We start from the raw sequence: 20372 nt of genomic DNA on the forward strand, positions 1-20372 counted from the left end.
CATTTCATAGCTGTTTCCTAGCTATCCACTGGGAGGCAGGTAGCGTCAGCCCTATTTTTCTCCACGTGTCATCAGGTTATAAAAATCATTACAGAAATTCGAGCATGGCTTTAAGAACTTACCATCAAATCGTGAGCTGTCCTTCTCCCTGGTGCTTAGCTGTTTGGAATCTACGTCGTTCCTGCTCTCGGAGTGACAGCGGAGTGTTGGGATCCCAGTTATGAAAATACCAAGCCTGTTGCCTTACTTTATGACTTCAAATACAATCACCGTTGATGTCTTCTTTAGATTGGCTCCAGCTTGTGCAGACAGACCAATAAATAGTTTATTCATTCTCAATCCTTCCTCTGGGACTCTCCTTTTGAACGGCAGCCTAACATCTCATTTCAAAGAGGGCGAGGAAAACATCTTCTCCAGAAACACACTGCATTTTTTATGTTCGGCTTAGAAACATTGCACCTGGTGCCAAAGAAACACATCTGTTTGTGCAACTGGCCAAACTTAGTCATGCTCTGGTACCCAGAAAGCACTTCGTGGAAATAGGATCCACCAGGCATTCCTAAGACAGGACAACCCACGGGGCCACAAAAGCTCTGGCCCTTCGACCTGCTGGATCCCCCATGTTGCCCCGTTGATCACAAATCCTCCATTAATGTCCAACAAATTGAGGCTTTTAAAAATATTTATATTTCCAAATCAGTGATCATGGCTTTGACGTTACAAGTCACAGTGACAAAGTCACAGTGAATGGGGGACATTCAAGGCAGCAATAAAGCCGCAAATATTTTCTTCTGCTGTCGCCTCAGACAGAGGCAGCACGGAGCTCGACGGATGATTCGGTTCAATTTTAACAATACAGTTTTCTCAGCCGTGTTAGAAGTCAGAGATGAGAGCGTGTCATCAGATCCAGAAACTAGAGCTGTGGTTTTATTTTTATCAGGAATGAAGACAGAGGAGAGTCTCTAGGGTGGGAGTCAGGTTTTTTTTTTTTTTTAAGAAAGAAAATAGAAGAGTATTTTTTGGGGGGGGAGTGTTAGAAGCACTAGAACAGCTGTCAGTAATGCCTTAGGCAAAGCAAACTATCTGCCCTTTGGCATTAGGGGTGGCGGCTATTGCTTCTGCCCCTGTGCACGGCTTCTAGAATCCCTACTCACTTGATACTTTCTTAGCAATCAAGGCATCGAAGAAGCCATAGGTTTCTCCACAAAGAGTTTCTCAAGTGCTTCCTTCGATACCTATAATTATCAATCCCCTGACCACTGACTGATCTTTTCATTGTTCTCAAAATAAGATACGTGCGGTTTGACTATCTGTAGTTGACAAATTGCCTGGCAATTCCTTAACTTACACAATTATATGTGCAGAGCATTCACTGGGGGTAGCTACTCCTTATTTATTAAGTACAGTACTTGAATAAGACAGGAAACATCCTTAGTCTTCGGGGAAATGCAAATCAAACAGCCCTAAGATTCCACCTCACATCAGTCAGAATGGCTAAGATCAAAAACTCAGGTAACGGCAGATGCTGGTGAGAAAGAGGAACACTCCTCCATTGCTGGTGGAATTGCAAGCTGGTACAACCACTCTGGAAATCAGCCTGGCTGTTCCTCAGAAAATTGGACATAGTATTACCCGAGGACCCAGCTATACCACTCCTGGGCATATACCCAGAAGATGCTTCAACATATAACAAAGACACATGCTCCACTGTGTTCATAGAAGCCATATTTATAATAGTCAGAAGCTGGAAACAATCCAGATGTCCCTCAACAGACAAATGGATACAGAAAATGTGGTACATTTACACAATGGAGTACTACTTAGCTATTAAAAACAATGACTTCATGAAATTTACAGGCAAGTGGATGTAAGTTGAAAATATCATCCTGAGTAAGGTAACTCAGTCACAAAAGAACACATACAGCATGCATTCACTGATAAGTGGATATTAGCCCCAAGCTCTGAATACCCAAGATTCAATTCACAGACCATATGAAGCCCAAGAAGAAGGAAGACCAAAGTGTGGATGCTTCAGTGCTTCTTAGAAGGGGGAACAAAATACTCACAGGAGGAAATATGAAGACAAAATGTGGAGCAGAGACTGAAGGAAAGGCCATCCAGAGAGTGCCTGCCCCACCTAAGGATCCATCCCACATACAGTCACCAAATCTGGACTACTACTGTGGATGTCAGGAAGTGGTTACAGACAGGAGCCTGATATAACTGTCTCCTGAGAGGCTCTGCCAGAACCTGACAAATACACAGGCTTATGCTTGCAGCCAACCACTGGACTGAGCACAGGGTCCCTGATGAAGGAGATGGAGAAGGGACTGAAGGAGCTGAAGGGGGTTGCAGCCCCATGGGAGAGCAACAGTGTCAACCGACTATCCCCTAGAGCTCCAGTTGACTGGCCTTGTTGGACATTCATAGGAGAAGCGGCCCTTGGGCCTGAGGGTGTTGATGCCCCAGTGTAGGGGAATGCCAAGGCAGGAAGACAGGAGTGGGTGGGGGAGCACCCTCATAGAGGCAGGGGGAGGGGGAATGGGATAGGGGGTTCAGGAGAAGGGACCTGGAAAGGGGAAAACATTTGAAATGTAAATAAAGAAAACATATGAGAGAGAGAGAGAGAGAGAGAGAGAGAGAGAGAGAGAGAGAGAGAGATCTGTGCCTGCATCCACACTCCCTCATAGACCCTGAAGTCAGCCCTATCCATTCAGTGCATACATTTCCTATAAAGCTGGCTCCTTGTCTTCTCTCTCTGAGCCAAGTGCAGAATCGTCCTGAGCCCTCCATTCAAGGCCCTCCCAGGTGCTAGTTTTTGGAAGTTTGTATCAGACGGAAAGTTCTTAATGAAAGTTTAAATAAACCTGACTTGAACAGTCTACACTAGCTCAAGAAGTTTGAAAAACACTGGCCGGAGCCAATGTCTTCATTGTCATCAGGAAGTCCCTCCTTTTTCTCTTCCTTGCTCATCTCTGTTTTCTACATTAGTGCCCACTGTTTCCTTTTCTTTTCTTTTCTTTTCTTTTCTTTTCTTTTCTTTTCTTTTCTTTTCTTTTCTTAGTTTCTTTCTTCATTTCTTTCTTTCTTAAAGACAGGATTTCTCTGTGTAGCCTTGACTGTCATGGAACTTGTTCTTAGATGAGGCTGGCCTCGATCTCAGAGATCCACTTCCCTCTGCCTCCTCAGTGCTGGGATTAAAGGCACATGCCACCACCTCCTGGCTGAGCCTTTATTTCTCCACTGAAGTTTCTGCAAGGCTGCTCAAAGCAGCTCCAGATGACATGGAAGGCAAGTACATCAATCGCAGGGAACAGGACAGGGCACAGGAAAGGGACAAGCCTCACCACACTCCCTGAGCAGTGTCCCTTCATCTAGCCACGCCAGGTCTCACGACACACACTGGGGACATGCCCATCCACTTAACATCTTTGTGTGTTGAAGGGAGGGAGTAAAATGCTAAACTTTAATTCAGATGGTGGGTGTGTGCACCTCACCTAAGCTGTAAAGAAGGATAAGAAAAAGCAGCTTCCCGAAGCAAAAGCTAATTGTTCTTACAGAAACAGAACCTGGAGTGCACACAGAGACGGCAGTTCCTTCCTTCCTTCCTTCCTTCCTTCCTTCCTTCCTTCCTTCCTGCCTGCCTGCCTGCCTGCCTGCCTGCCTGCCTTCCTTCCTTCCTTCCTTCCTTCCTTCCTTCCTTCCTTCCGTCCTTCCTTCCTTCCTTCTTTCCTTCCTTGCTTCCTTCGTTCCTTCTCCTTTCTTTCAGATAAATTTGCATTAGCGGGTTTTCTGTTTTTACTTATTCTTTGAGAATTTTGTACACTACATCTTAATCATATTCTCTCTCTTCACCCAACTCTTCCCACTCCCATCTCCTTACCTTTGAAATTTCATGTTCTTTCTCTTTTAAAAAAAAAAAAATTAATCCAACCAAAACTGAGGCAAACCACAAAAGAACATAGAGTCTAATTTGCGATGGTCAACTACTCCTGAGCGTGGGGCCTGCCCTGGAGTCTGATTTATATCCTCAGCGCCACTGCTTTGAAGAAGAAAACTGATTCCCCCCCCCCCCCCAGCTGCTTATCCACTGCAACCAGCTTCTTAGCTAAGAATGTGTCTCACGCTAATTAAATCCTCCTAGTGACTTGCTTACATACCTCTCTCTCTCTCTCTCTCTCTCTCTCTCTCTCTCTCTCTCTCTCACACACACACACACACACACACACACACATGCACTCTCACATACACACAAACCACCTTGGTTGTTAGAATTTCTGATGTATAAATCTCACGTGTCATTATAGCAGGAGATGTTTCACCTCTAGGATAAATGCTTACACCAGCCTATTCACAGAGACAGACAAGTTAGCAAGAATACAGGTTTAGTGATCTCAGTAACCTCCCCGGTAACCAGGAAGTCTCAGCTATAACAGCTAGCTCCGTCCATCATGCCAAAGGGAGAAATGAGGTCAATCCAGAGAGAGAGACATTGGCTGAGTATGAAAGCAGACCCGGCCCACGAGCTTTCCATCTTCTGAGGCCTTCTTCAATTTCTTTCTTCAGAGACTTGAGGTTCTAGTCATACAGGTCTTTCACTTGCTTGGTTAGAGTCACACCAAGATATTTTATATTATTTGTGACTATTGTGAAGGATGCTATTTCTCTAACTCCTTCATTGGCTTGTTTATCATGTGCATAAAGGAGGGCTACAGATTATTTTGAGTTAATTTTCTACCCAGCCGCTTTGCTGAAGGTGTTTATCAGCTGTAGAGCTTTCCTGGTAGAATTTTTGAGGTGGCTTATGTAGACTATCATATCATCTGCTTATGTATACTCTCATATCATCTTCAGAGAACAGTACTGTGACTTCTTCCTTTCTAATGGTATCCCTTTGGTTTCCGTTAGTTGTCTTATTGCACTAGAAGAGGGCCTGCCCCAGACTCTGTTGCCTGCCTGTGGATCACATTCTGCTTGTTGGACTGACTTATCTGGCCTCAGTGGGAGAGGATGCGCCTAGTTCTGTAATGACTTGATGTACCAGGGTCAGTTGATGCCCAGTGGGGCCCCCAGTTTGTTAGAAGAGAAGGAGAAGGGCTGTGTGAGGGGGGAGTGGGACAAAAGGCGGGGCCTGGGATCAGGATGTCAAGTGAATGAATGAATGAATGGATGGATGGATAAATAAATAAATAAATAAATAAATAAATAAATAAATAAATGGAAAATGAAAAGAAAGCTGATCCAGGCAGTTAGACTGGAATTCTGCTAGGCTTACTTTCAGCCCCGTGACAGTTAGATGGTGATATTTTGCAAAGATGACCTTTCAGTCCCCTGGCAGTTAGACAGTGGCACTCTGCAAGGTTTACCTTTTCTGTTTACCACATACATCCTGCTTGGATGCTACACCTGCCCCAAAAGGCTGTCAATCTACGAGGCTCACACCTGCACTCTTCAGGACACACAGGATCAGTTCTAGGACACATTTGCTTTCTGACTGCTGGTTCTCACGTTGCATTTCATGTCACCAAGCCTTCCAACCAACACTTTATTGAATGATCTCCACTTCCTTGGTTGGTGGATGGCAGTCTATAGTGATCACTATGTGTGGATTCAATCAGGCAATGAGCCAGAAAAGTAAGGCCAAGTGCAATGAGGACAGGTGCTACAGAAGCTTCTTACCAGAGCATTCGGTGTCATTTCCAAGAGTGGCATCTCTTAAAGCCAGTATGGGAAGCAGAAAATGCTTTTTGGATGTCTCTTCTTGTAATATCTCCCTGGAGTGCTGTGTAATATTCAAGTGAAATAAATCAAATGAAAACTTTTATATTAACAAGGACACAATTAATTTATGAAAATATGATCACCTCACCTGGTTTTGAATAGTTTCAAACATAAAATTACAAAACCAGCCAGAGTCACTTACCAGATTTACTCTTAACTCCAACATGCTAGTTAGTTGTTAAGATCGAGTCCCGTTGACCCTCTCGCTCCGTCCTATATCCCAGGCTCCTTCCCTGTGTACTTTCTATCAACAGAAGTATTTCCTGCAGTAATATGAGCAGAAATCTGGATGATATTATATTAATTAATCAATAATTGGATAATTAAATAAAGTAAATAATTAGTAATTAGATTTAATTAAAATAATTAATATATATTAACACAGAAACAATCATTTCTGTATTAATAATCTCAGTAGAGATAACAGTGCACTACTTTCTTTCTTGTTCAGAACCCACACAGCAACAAGCTTTGGGCTTGGTTTAGGTTCTGTTCACCCATCCTTCACTGCTGACTAATGAGGCATCTTTGCTATTTTTAACCCTGGCATTATTGAGAAATGGAGTATTATTATTTTGTAGATCATCCCTCCTTTTGCCTCTATTTCTGATTCTGCTGCTTACTCATCCCAAGGAATACATTCTCACTCTTTAAATTTACATTATGATGCGAAGCCCATGACGTGGAGCCACAGGCAACCCCCAATTCAGTATAAGGGTAGAATCTTCTAGGCTTCTCCACTGCTGTGTGTTTGCTTGTTTGCTTGTTTGCTTTTCTGTTGATGATGAACAAGTCATTTAGAGAGAGAATGTATTAGACACTGGATACAACTTCTCTTTAACATCATTTTCCTTTTTTACTACTACTGATAAAACGTGTTAGAAGAAATACACACCATTGTTAGCCCTGCTGATAAATGAATGGAAATAATCACAGACTTAGGGTCTTAGTCCAGGCTGGCAGGTATTCTTACAAAAGGAGGGACATTTGGACACAGAGGTGCTTCAAAAATGAGGCATCTGCAAGCCAGTGAACAGCAAAGGTTGCCAGTCGCCTCTAGAAGCTGGAAAAGATAACACTGAGGCCTGACCCACACATTGATTTTATACTTTCAAAGTCCTGAGCTGTAGAGAACAGGTTTTCATTACTTCACGCCACCCAGTGAGTAGTCATTTGTGGTGGGAGCTCCGGGAGGCCAATGTAATCACTTCTGCTGTGACATGAAGATCAGCGAGGTCAATGGCGGAGGCAGGAGACAATGGGCTCATAGACTCAAACAGTGGAAATGTTTATATGAGACCTAGTCAGGCTCTGGGTGCATTTTATACACAGAGATGACCAGATCTGCCATTGTATTTGACAGCCTATGCCAGGGACCATCTTTAGAGTGACATGGGGAGTCAGATTAACATGGGACAATGGAATTATCTAAGACATAAAATCAATATGCAAAGAACCCAACTGTCCAATGTGAACAATAGAAGACACCACAGTTGTGTCCCAAATTGTTATGTTAGTGGGGTTAATGACTTACAATATGAAGACTACAGGATTGGCAACTTCACAGGGAATGAAATCACAAAACTGGTGAGGAGGTTTCTAAAAGTTTAGGGAATCTGTTGACATACAGGATAGACTTGAATGAGGAGGTAGACAAGCATGTCAGAGTTCAGAGGGACATATGTGTTGTTCATACACACCCATGGATGGTAATACTGTGATATTGAAACCTCTGAATCCGTATGAGATCCAGGAACCTAGGCAACAAACAAAGGAGAAGGTAGTGATGCCTTCCAAATACCAAGCAGAGATAGATGTATGTATGTGTATAAACACACAGAGACACACACACGTATCATATATATATATGTATATATGATACATATATACATATATATATATGTATATACATATATATACACACATATAGTATGTGTATCATGTGTGCACATATAGGTATATAGGTATATATACATACATATATATATATTGTGTGTGTGGTGTATATTATGCTTTTATGTTGATTGAAGATGAAAGTATCTGTCTGTTTTGTCTTCCTACCCAGCAGCTAGTCTGGAAACCATCTCAGGTTGGAAAAAGTGTGTAGAAATGATGTCAGCATGTCGGAAGGCAGAAATTGATCTCCAACAAAAAGCTGTAGATTGGTGGAAGAGGCAAAGTTGAGGCCCAAGAGGGATGACGATGAGATCCACCCACTGGCTGACTGTGGTCAGTGTCCGTTGCACTCGTGGCTTCTTCTCCCTGAAAGTTACATCAGAGCTGCTCGTCCTGGAGCTGTCAGAGCTCAGAGCCTCTCTCCGGTTTTCCTTCTCCATCTGCCTCTCCAGCTTGTTAAATCACATTGACTCGATCTTACATAATCTCAAGTCATTTCCCATTGATTCCTAATCAGAAAGGCAGCATGGTCCCCCTAGCTATGCCTGCCTTTAATCGACTCTTTTTGATGAATATAAACCCCACTGAAAATAAATTAAAAATGTAATACAGTAACAGCAGAGCAGCTATGACTTCAATTACTTAAAAAGGTTTGTAATGTTCCCAATTAGCTAATTAGGATCTGTGTGCGATTGGAGGATGTTAGAGGTTTAAAAAACCTTTGAAACCATGCAGCAGTACCATAGGAAACAAAAACGGTGTCTGATGCACTTTACAACTGTAGCTGCCCTTCGACCCACAACCGCATACTGCACTTCTTATTTAAAGAATTAAAATTTTGAAGAAAAGGGGATTGAAAAATACATGAGAAAGTGCCTCTTTTCACCAAGAGGATTTTCATTGAAATAATATTTAGAGAGGACTGAGGAGGCTGGAGAAATAGTTCCGCTGTCAGGAGTGCTCGGGTAATCTTTGAAAGTGCTAGATCAAGTCTTAGTACCAACACTGTGGCTCACAGATGCTGTCATTTCAGGTCCCAGAGGTCTGGATCTTCTAACCTCCATGGACATCAGGTATGCATGTGGTGCACAGACAAGCGTGCGAGCAATGCACATACATGAATCTTGATGATGGCATGTTTGTTTAGCACACACAGTACCACATCAAGCCCCAGCAACGCAACGGGAGAAAAGGAAGGAAGGAAAGAGGGAAGGAGGGAGGGAGGCAGGAAGGGAGGGCAAAAGGGAGGGAGGGAGGGATAGAAGGAAGGGTTGCAGAAAAGGCAGAAAGCAAAGAGTTCATTTAAAATCATCTCATAAAGTCAATTAAAGAATTTTGATAGCATTTTAATATGTCCTATATGGTAGCTGGAGAGATCGATGCCTCAGTTCTTACGAGCACTTGCTGCTCTTGCAGAGGACCTGGACTCAGTTCTCAGTGCCTACACGATGACTCACAACCATATATAGCTCCAGGTCCAGGGGATCCATGCCCTCCTCTAGCCTTAGTGGCTAAGGCATGCTTCTCTGTGCACACACATACATTCAGGCTGCAGGCAAACAATACACATAAAATAAAAATAGATAAAGCTTTTAAAATGTATTTTCTCATAGCAAATTAGTCATGCTTTTTACATTTTATTTAGTTAAAATTTGGCACAACAGAAGTTGTCTGAGATTTGCTATCGTGGATATATGCTCTAACTATCCATTAATTGTCTTACCTGCTATAACACAAGTAGGGTTGGGTGTTTATGGGTACAATAAGTTTGTTGAAGAGATAGATTATATGGACTGAATATATTTGCACTAGAAATACGTTGAAGAGAAGAGTCAAGTGACTGGCAATTTAGTAACATTTTTTAAGTACCTTTTAAGCCTTTGTTAAACATTATCAATCAGAAGGGATGAGAAACCTGTTAATATAGCTAACATTCCGTTTCTTTGATGCTGGTAACAAAGGGTTTACTGCATCTGCTGACGTATTTGCCATTGTTAGGAATGTATGGTGAAAGCTGCCTCTCACTTCATTGTCTTCTGCCACACCAATGATCCATTTCTGTCCCTCATGCTCCCTCAGGACAGAAGGAGCTCTGATGCACCCCCCAGAGCTCATCTCTCCAGTCTCTGTCTTTTCATTCTGAGTTTCTTTAAAGGAAACTTTGTTTCAAAGGTTCCTATTTTCCAGAGAGTGCAGTTTTCTAGCTGAGATACTCTGTCAGGAGACAAGAGCATAAAACATGCTCTTAATCAGAAAGTAGGGCATATTTTTTAACATAGGCTAGTACGCCATGTTTGTCTCTGTGGCTGTCGTCTCTGAACTTGACACACCCTACAGCCACCTAGCAGAACCTTATTTGAGAAATTGCCTCAATCAGATTGATTTATGGACATTGCCTTGATTGTTAATTGAAGAGGACCCAGCCCTCTGTGGATGGCACCATCCCTTGGCACATAGTCCCAGAATATATAGGAAAACCAGCTAAGCACAAGCCTGTGGGTGAGATAGGAGACACATTTCCACCATGTTTCCTGCTTCGAGTCCTGCCATGAGTTCCTGTTCTTATTTTCCTCAAAGATGGACTGTAGCCCAGAAGTGAACTTCAAACGAACCCTTTCCTATTCAACTTGCTTTTGGTCAGAGTGTTTTATCACAGCAACAAGATGACAGGAGCAATGTGTTATTTGGCTTCTGAGTTGTAAGTGGTTATAGCTATGACCTTCTTAAGGACTAACTCAAGTCTCCCACCCACACATGCTTTTGTACAGAGTCTGCATCACAAGACACAAAGGTTCTGTGAGTAGAACATATCTGTAAAAGAAAGGGGGAGAGAGAGACAGAGAGGGAGAAGGAGAGACAGAGACACAGAGAAAGGGAACATAATTTTCACTTCTTTCTTCTTAGAGGATTTTTTCATGTTTTACCTCAACATGCAGTAATTGAACACAATAATAACATAGTATCATTGACATTTTCATATGTGGATTGTATTCACTCACATTACTTCCCTTTTATTTAAATATTTTGAGAATTTCATACATGAGAACTATATTTACATTATTTTTCATCTCTTCAACTCCTTCCATGCCTCCTTCCCTGATTCCCATTCAAATTCATGACCTTATTCTTTAATTGCTATTGTTACACACACATACACACACACACACACACACACACACACACACACACAGGCACACACACACGTGCACGCACACACAGTCAATCCAATGAGTCTATTTGTTGTTGCTTGTGTTTATATGTTTTAGAGCTGACCACTTGGGATTAAATAATCAATTAGAAGACTTCCCTGGGAAAGACTTTTCTCGTCTCTCTGGACTGTATCCACCTAGAAGTCTTGTGAGATTCCCCCATCCAGGCTGGCACTTCACCAACTGTTAGCATTATCATTGCTTCAGGCAAACAAGTTGGTAACATCCCACAGGTGCAGCTTCCTGTCTTGTCTAGAAGATGGTGTTTCCCAGAAGACTCCCTGGCTCTCTGGCACCTTTGACCTTCCTGTTCCTTTTTTCCAGGATGCTCCTTGACCTCTGGGTATAAGGGTTACATTGTAGCTGTGTGCCCGCTGAAGTGTGGTGACTTGGTCAGTTATTTTCTGCATGTACCAATGTGGATATCTGTAGCAGTCTCCCTTTGTTTAGGGGTCAGAAGTAACCTAAGGCTGGCAACACAGCCCAAGCTATACCTCCTGCTGTTGTGAGGAGGTAGCATGGACCTGTGAGGATCTGGGGCAGTCACCTGGACTGGGAGAGTCCACATCACCTGTCTTGTTCCCCTACCTCACTGCTGAGGCTTTTCCCCAAAATCAGTTACCACTATACATTTTTACTTTTTATTTTCCATTTTTGTTTTCATTTCTTCATTTCTTTATGGGTTATTATTTTTTTTTTTTTTTATGTTTTGAAACCTCATAGTAAAGGCCCTTTAGAGGAGTTGTGGTTAATTTATCTAACCAGTTACTATAACACTGAAGAAAATATTTCTCCCTTTTTATGATGAACCTGAGTGAAATTAATCTGAGGGATCAACAAGGAAAAACATACAAATGTATTATAATTTATTAATGTAAGTTTTACACATTGTAAGGCAAAAAAAAAAAAAAAAAAAAAAAAAAAAAAAAAAAAAAAACCCTAAGATTCTCCTGTAGTCAAACACACACTGAAATTCATTAGACTGTGAAGATGAGATTGAATAGGGTAATTACATTGAATAGAGAAGTGGCCAATATGATAAGGCTTCATTTGCACAGATTATTTAAGTGGATTTCTCTCAGCCCCACTGCCCCATCCTTGAAGATGAGAATGGTACTTTCTCTGTGGTGTTCAGCTTCATCTTCCATAGGGAGCTTCATCTGCCTTTAAGACTCAGGTAAGTGACCTTGAACATTTGTTTATGAAGTGACTGAAAACCGACAATATCACAGTAGCATATTTGGGGTATGGAATATTCTTAAGCCTTAAAAGTTAGCTCCCATATTATTACATATTATATGTCATATAATATATATGTATATTATGCATTTGTATATGCATGTCACTATGTGAAGTTAATAAATTTATATTAATACATGTATATGTTACACAAATGATACTAAATTTATAATAATGAACTTGTAATAAATTAATATCAAGCAATCTCAGTGGTAGAAATTACAAAATGTCTTAACACATGTATACTACAACAGTACTCTGGGAAATGGCATCATAAAGTTTCTGCTATGAGAGAATAGGAACCGGAGTTTGGGATCCTAAGATCCATGTAGAAAGCCAGGTCTGGTGGCACACCCTGTAACCTCGGTGCTGGGGGAGGGGACAGATATGAGGCTCCTTGCTGGCCAGCTAGTCAAGCCTGTTAGCTACAGATCCGATCCGGTAAGTGTTCTGTTCTCAGGAGGGATGTACTCACTGTCAACTTTGGGTTCCATCCACATGTGTGCATACAGGCATGTGTGACAGGGCCGGAGCAAAAGTATGTGTTTATCCACCTGTCACACTGTATAATGAATACACGCTAACAAACAGTTGTGAAAACGTACCTGTATAGTCAGATAGGAAAGGATGGCGATTAAATGACTTACGTTTCAGGTTTTTTTGTCCATGCATGTGCACGTACATGCAGCACACGTATGCAGATTCTTGTGGAGGCCAAATGAGTGTCAGGTAGCCTGTACCTGGAGTACATGCAGTGTGAGCTGCTGGCTGTGGGTTCTGGGAACCAAACCTTGGTCCTTTGCAAGAGCAGCCTGAGCTCTTAGCCACTGAGCCGTATCCCAGGAAAGAATTAAATTCTGATATGTCTCTCTCATGGCCAGATCTCTGTCAAGCAGGAAGAAATTACTAGAAGTGATATCTTAATTTGCTTTTAAAATATTTTGGGTCTAACATTTTCTGGCTTACAAATATGAAATATATGGTTATATAGGAGACACATCTTATTTCCTGCAGCTAGATTTAAGACTGCCTTGGCAATGTCTATTCATTTATGAAAACTGAATAATTTACACTCCTTTTATTGGTTTTGACGTTTCTACATAAATATCCACTTTTTCGCTTTTGGATAACCTCCAATTTAAAAAGACTGATACCAGAATATTAGTCTCGTTTCCTTAAAATTAAGAAAATACATGAATTTAGGAAAATATCTAGGTTTTGTTTTTAATAAATCAAGTTTGGAAACTGTGGAAGGAAAATAAACTTTGAACTGCACTTGCTATCCACACTCTCTGTTGATATAGCACATGCATACAAATGTGCATGGTCTATTTATTTCCTGTTCTTTTGTATGTATTTTTATGACTTATTTATGTATTCATTCAGAGATGAATCGTTCAGCACCCATAACAGTCTTGCTCTGGGGGGATCAGTTTTTAGGGATGCCTTTTGTCAACTCTTTTTCAGGCTTGTTTCCAAATGTTACTTCTTAATTAGGGCACAAGGAGGGTTACTCACAGATCACCCAAGTCCCAGTGCTTCCATGGCACAGACACAACTCTCCGAGCAGTGCCAAGTGGTAGTGCTAGCACGCCTGTTCACACACACCTGCTATGTCCGTCGATGGCTGCACATGATAGGAAAGGGAAGATACACAAAGGGAGAAAAGTAGCAAAGGTGAAGACCTACATCAACCCGAGCTCCAGGAAGGGCTGAGCATTCTGCCTCTCGTGTCTGCCTCGTTCCCGACTCTTTTGTCCCATCTCTGTCCCCTCGCATGCTTCTGCACACTTTCTGCCTGCCCCAATCATTGCATTGACTCTTCTGCAGGCTTGTTTCCAAGTCTGACTTCTCAGGCAGGTCTTGGCTACCCACAGATATTTGGTGGCTGTGTGGTGGCATTGGAGAACATCCTGTGCTGCATGGCAGGGTGTATCAGTTCATTGACTCTTTCTGATGACCTTGGTCTACAGCAGTCTATGAAACCCAGAGGTAGAGACCTAGAAGAGGTCTCTTATCTTTTTTACAAAAATGTAGCAAAATGGGGATTTATAAATAAAATAAGACAACAATCGCAATACAAATGGAATTGAGCAATGCACGAAAACTCATAGAATAAAAAAGTAAACAGAAAGTTAACAGACATTCTTGGTTGACCAAAGTATTTACTAGATTTCTCCTGAATCTTTTCCTTTGTCTCTTTGAAAAGATAGATTTCACTTGTGTGTGTGTGTGTGTGTGTGTGTGTGTGTGTGCGAATGTGTGTGTGTGCATGTGTAATGTATATGTATATACACATGAATATATGTGTAGAATCTATATGGTATATATAATGCATACATATACGCATATGCTTACATACGTGCACACACATGCACGTATCAAGAGGTAGAGATGGAGACACTTTTGGTCAAAACCAAAGTTCTTAAAGAGAGAACCAAAATTATGATTCAGCCACAGGCATAATAGCAAGTGAAGAGTCTCAGGAAACATTTCCAGTTCCAAATTAAAAGTAAATAACAGGATATATAGAAGAGGGCATAAGTTATTGAGTATCTCCACTAATGCTCGGTGAGTGTCTGCAAACCAGTTATTTTCTACTTTTGGATGCTGTGTTGATATTTTTCATCTGATCATTTCTACATTGTAAGAGGACTTGATACCTTGTGAATCAGAGATACTTACTTCCTTGTAGACAGAATAATTCCAACTACCAGGACTTTATGAAGAGAGAGTCAGAGTGGATGGTAGAGCTTAAAAGATGTATTAGTTACTTATTTCTTAAACATTTACTTTAGTTTTGATTATATATGCACATGGGAGTAGATCATATGCCTGTATAGGTCAGAAGAGTGCTTCAGATCCCTTGGAACTGGAGTTACAGGCAAATGTGAGCTGTTCAATCTCGTTGCTCAGAACCAAACTTAGATCCTCTGTAAGCACATTGCCTTAGTCAGTTCTGTTGCTGTGAAGACACACCTTGACCAAGGCAACTCTTATAAAATAAGTCATTTAATTTTCTAATAGTTTCAGAGGTTTAGTCCATTATCATCGTGACAGAGAACAGGGCAGCATGCAGGCTGGTACTGGGACAGTAGCTGAGAGATATGTCCTGATCAGTAGTGGAGAGAGACTCTGGGTTTGACATTTGCTTTTAAAACCTCAAAACTCAACCCCTAGCAACACACTTTCTCCAACAAGGACACATCTCCTAAACCTTTCAAATAACGCCACTCTCTGATTACTAGTCATCATGTAAGAGCCTGTGGGAGCCATTTTTATTCAAACCACCCAAAATAGCATGCATTACTAATTGTCCATCCATCTCCCCAGCTTCTCCTTGGGTTTTTTTTTTGACATTTGTTTGTTTTATTTACTGTGCATGAGTGTTTTGCCTGCATGTGTATGTCTGTGTCCTATGTACATGCAATGTTCATGGAGGCTAGCAGAGGATGTCAGATCTCCTGGAATTGAGTTATAATTTTTAGCTACCATGTAAGTACTAGGAATTGAACTCACATCCTTTGAGTGAGCACTCAGAACTAGTAATTGCTGAGACATCACTTCATCCCCTTACTTGTCTTACAGATAGACCAAACACCCAACCAAAACAACTTAGGGAATGAAGGGCTTCCCTAACTAGGGAAGGAATAAGCTCACAATTTGAGGGTATCAATCATCATGGCAGGGGAGGCATGGCATCAGGAACATGAGGATACTGGCTGTGTTGTGTCTACAGCCGGGCAGGAAAAAGAGAGAGAGGGAGAAGGAGAGGGGGAGGGGGAGAGGGGGAAAGGGAGGGGAGGGGGAGGGGGAGGGACACACAGAGACACACAGAGAGAGACAGAGACAGACAGAGAGAGACACACACAGAGAGAGAAAGCCTGCTGCTCTGTTCACTTCCCTTCTGTATTCGGTCCAGGATTCCAGCCCATGGAGTGGTGTCGCTCACATTTATAGTTGGTCTTCTCTACTCCTTAGCCTAATCTAGAAATTCTTGCACACACATGCCCAGAGGTTTATTCCCACAGACGTTCTAAATTCCATCAGGTTCACAACCCAGATCAACGCCTTTTATCATGTGCTTTTTGTCTTGCTGAGTCTAGACTTGCAACACTCCCAGCCTTAAGAGGAAATGTCTTCAGGGCAGAGTTTGACAGCAGCATGATTTCCTCGCTGTGAGTTAAAAAATAAAACAGATTCTCTTGTGATTGCTAGAGGAGTTCTCATGAAAGCTTCATGCCCCGACTTAGCCTATCCTTGGGGCTAAGGGATATTTGTGACCCCCAACTCTATGGTGCAATAGTGCTACCATGAAGTCAGCGTGGACAGGACAGATGACAAAATGGGCTGCTCCAGCATGAGAAATTCGGCAACTAACAACCTTATCCCTTCTCTTTTCCACGCCATCATTTCTTCCTGGACAATATTTAATAGTGAGGCACTGCATCATGAAATCATTTACACATCCACCATTACACAACAGGTATTCATTGAATAAGGAATATGTGTTAGACATCAATACACTCAGCAGTTATCTATACACCATCATTCTGTGTCAGAGAGGCTGTCTTCCTGGTCCAAGTTTCCTTTCCTATACTGTGGTTATGGACACACCTATGGTTATAAGTAATGCCATACTAATGTCTCTGGGGGACAGCTGAGACAGGGTAGGGGGAAATGAAAGAGACATAATGATAGATGGATATGATCCAAATATTAGATAAATATGGCATTTTCAAAGAATAAATAATGGTACTATCCCTAAAATGATAATCAACAAGTTGGACACAGGGAAACAAAATATTAATAAGGTGAAAATTTCAACATATTATATGAAAGCATAAGGAGCAAAGATATGCAGAGATTCCTCTCTTGTTCTTGCTTGCTTTTCTGTCACAGTGATAAACCACTCTGACAAAAAGGATTCAGTTCATGGCTGCAGTCAAGCATTGAGGGAAGTTGGGGAAGGGACTCAAGTAAGAATTGAAGCAGAAACCACAGAGGAATCTCTCTCTCTCTCTCTCTCTCTCTCTCTCTCTCTCTCTCTCCCTCTCTCTCTCTCTCTGGATTGATCATGTAGCTTTCTTACACATCCTAGATGAAACTGTCCAGTGAATAGTGTTGCCCATAGTGAGCTGCCCCCACATTAATCACACAGACCAACATACAACATAATGGAAGCAATACCTCAACTGAGCTCTACCTTAACTCTTCCCAGAAGCCTCTAGGTTGTGTCAAGTTAATAATTAAGAATGAGCCAGTGCAAGCCTGGGGTCCGATTTGACTACAAATTAGTACAGAATGCATGAAAACAGTAAGAAGATTGAGGTCCAACATGGTCCATGGAAGAGTGATAAATTCATAATGACATGAACTTGGAAAAGAATTAATAGTGCAGATCAAGACCAAGGTTAAAGAGTGAAACAAGATCTCTTGGATTCTCTTTGACTGAAGAGAGTGAGTATAAATATTCATCACAGAATCACAGTGTAGACAGCAAAAGTGTTGCTACAGAGATCCTTCCTGAATTTGAGGCTATTAAATCTAAAGCAGATAATCCCCACTTACCTGGAAGTGGGAGGAAAATAGATACAATTGGACTAAGATAAGGGTATTCATTCCTACACGTAGATTTCATGTTAACAGTTCCTGAAGTGTGATGTGTAAAGAAATGAATAGAATCTGATTGGAACAGAAAATTTGCCATGGTTTGGGAATGCAGAGAGAATGGATTTTGTTGTGAATAATGGAATTTCAAAATTTTCAAAGAATATATTTGTATTACGCATCTTCCATTATCTCCACTACCTGCCCCAACATTAGGGCATTAGGATATCTTTTTAACAATATATATATATATATATATATATATATATATATATATGCGTGTGTGTATGTATATATACATGTGTGTGTGTGTGTGTGTGTGTGTGTGTGTGTGTGATAATATTACTACTTAGGAGAGTAATTGACTTTATTTCAAAGGGAAGTGCTTTATGCTATTAAGAAAGAAACTTGACAACAACACCAACCTATTATTATTTTTGATTGAAATAATAGCAAAGAACTTTACAAATAGAAAATCTATGCTTTGACTGAAAGTCGGGAGGAAAGCAGTGTGTTAATAATGCTTGTTATAGCACTACAGGGTAGGGAAGCAGATGCGGGTGGGGAGCAGTTTCCTCTCATAGTACCAACTCCTTCCTTGAATATTTGGATCTAGAAAATCATCACATAATAATTTGCTAAATAAGCAGTGGGAGGGACTGAAATGCCCACTAAGGGAATAGCTCCAGCAGAGATCTGGGACAAAACTGTCAGCGTGAGACACAGCTGTTGTGATGATGAGCCTGTCCTAGGACTTACCTAGGACACCCATCTGTTGGCTCTTCTAAGGATTGGACCATGAGAGCAGACGAAGCTCTTCTTATTCAAAGCATGAACAGTTTGTCATTCCATGTTTGTGATTTAATGTACGTTGTTAAGGTAATTACTTCAGGAGAATTATCTGGAGAGTCTGAGTCATTTACAGTTGAAGAGAGGAGCTGGGGAAGATTTTGAGTCCCAGGATAACCCCCTCCATATGAATGCCTGAAGGATATCCCAGTGTGCCTTCACACACTCAGTGTCTGGAAATCGTATAAACACTGACGTTGCACAGCACACAGATGTGGTTTTAATGTGGACACACAGGTGAGAGATTAATTCTGCTTTCATTTGACTTTTCTCATTGTTTATATCATTGTTTATATCATTGCTTATATCATTATCCAAAATTCCTCAGTCCCATGTCTTGGAGAATATAGCTATCATATCTGGTGTAACTCGAATTGTTTCCCAATGCTTACTTATGCATGCCCTTTCTCAAGCTTTCTTCTGTACACAGCACACTCCACACTCTTTCAATGCTTTGTCTTGGTGTGCATGTCTAGAACATTGTGTAGCAGCGAAGATAAGAGTGTGTTTTTATAGAATAGCAAGAGGGATTCAGGAAGGAAATTTTAAGCCACAGCTTAAAAATGTTATACATAGTTTATTGGAGTCACCTGAGATATTGACACAAGCAATTGGCACCTTAGAAATCTCTAGTAAATTCTCTCTGTCTTAAGAGAAACCACTATGGCCAGTAATTCATGAAGGGAAATGTCAAGCCTTGGCCATTTAACCTACACCATCAATCATGTAGGACACAGGTAGAGGTCTCCACCTCCAGAGATTTAAATATTAATGAGTTATCTAAAGGCCGGGGCATAGCTAATTAAGTTATTCCCTCCCCTCTTCCCCTCCCTATAAAAGCCAGGGGAGCCTGGCTTTGGGGGGAGTACAAACCATCTACACCCATTCACCATGCCATGAACAATAAAAGCTTTGGAAAACTAGACTCCACGTGTCTCCTGGGCCCGAACCTTCCTGAGACAGCGGCCGGCCCGCCCACAGCGGCTGCGGGAATGTGGGACCCTCCGCCAGCGATGTGGAAAGCTGGCCTGAGACCTCACTGCCGGACACCCCCAGCAAGTTTTTTTTTTTCCAGCAGGGAAAGATACAGGAGTATGCAGAAGTGATGCTGACTCCACAGTCTGAGTTCTTAAAGCAAGGATCTAAGACTCATTGGGGTGAGTCATGTCCACCAGGCTGCCACTGGAAAGCACTAAGGATTGGACATGGTTTCTGAGAGACACAGATGTTTCTCTGTACCAGCTGCCTCCTTCCCCAAGAAGAAAGGTAAGGCACACAGGCTGATGGGACATGAAAGGACTGCAGACCCCTGTGATCTGCAGCTGTTGATTGTCATTCTAGTCCCAAGCCTTTACAGTTGTCTCAAGGTCCCTATACACAGCAGTAACAGAGAAGGGCTGGAATGGCTGGACCTTCTCAAAGACTTTCATTGTGAAGTCCCTTTACTGGGGAAACTCTCTGGGCAGTGATTTGACTTCAGTGTGCTCTATGATAAAATGTGAATTTTGAGAACACTCTGTATATTGGGCTTTTCTCCTAGAGGACTCTCTCTGCCTTGTGCTGTGTACCTCAGATAGAAGACTCAAGAACCCATCAACTTCTGTAAACATGAATTTTTACATCCAACAAGAGAATCTTTGAATCACAGTGGTATAATTTAGAAAAGGGAAGAAGAAGTTTCAGTGGAAGAATTTGGACTGAAAGTTAAGCCTTCAAAGGTTCAACTTTATCCAGTCAACCCCACATCTTAGCATCTGTTACCTACCAAAATGGCATCAATGTATGGAT

Source organism: Arvicanthis niloticus, chromosome 2, assembly GCF_011762505.2.
Source record: "Arvicanthis niloticus isolate mArvNil1 chromosome 2, mArvNil1.pat.X, whole genome shotgun sequence".
Lineage (NCBI taxonomy): Eukaryota > Metazoa > Chordata > Mammalia > Rodentia > Muridae > Arvicanthis > Arvicanthis niloticus.